This window comes from Myotis davidii, unplaced genomic scaffold (genome assembly GCF_000327345.1).
Source record: "Myotis davidii unplaced genomic scaffold, ASM32734v1 scaffold108, whole genome shotgun sequence".
Classification (NCBI taxonomy): Eukaryota; Metazoa; Chordata; class Mammalia; order Chiroptera; family Vespertilionidae; genus Myotis; species Myotis davidii.
The window spans coordinates 1,047,583-1,047,886 of record NW_006299260.1 but is presented as its reverse complement, the minus strand read 5'-3'; positions in this window follow the sequence as shown (position 1 = coordinate 1,047,886).

The following is a 304-nucleotide window of genomic DNA, read 5'->3' as shown; positions in this document are numbered from 1 at the left end:
AACCCTGAGGGAACAATTCGTCTAATTATTAAATATTTATTCACTAAAGTAATGGTTAAAAAAAAAAATAGAGGGGTAAGACAATGCTCTAAATCCTAATTGAATCCCTGAGCCGGGCGGGGTGAATTATTGGCTAGGCTCCTGAGTCCTCTCCCCAAACACCCCTGTACCGGGCCTTCGCCAACCGGAGAAGTATTTCGCTTGTCCGGGCGGTGCCAGGTGAGCCCCTGAGCAGCCCAGAGGCCGCGTTGGAACTGGCCGCGTCTGGTGCGCAGCGCCTGCAGCGGCTGCAGGAAGCTTCGCC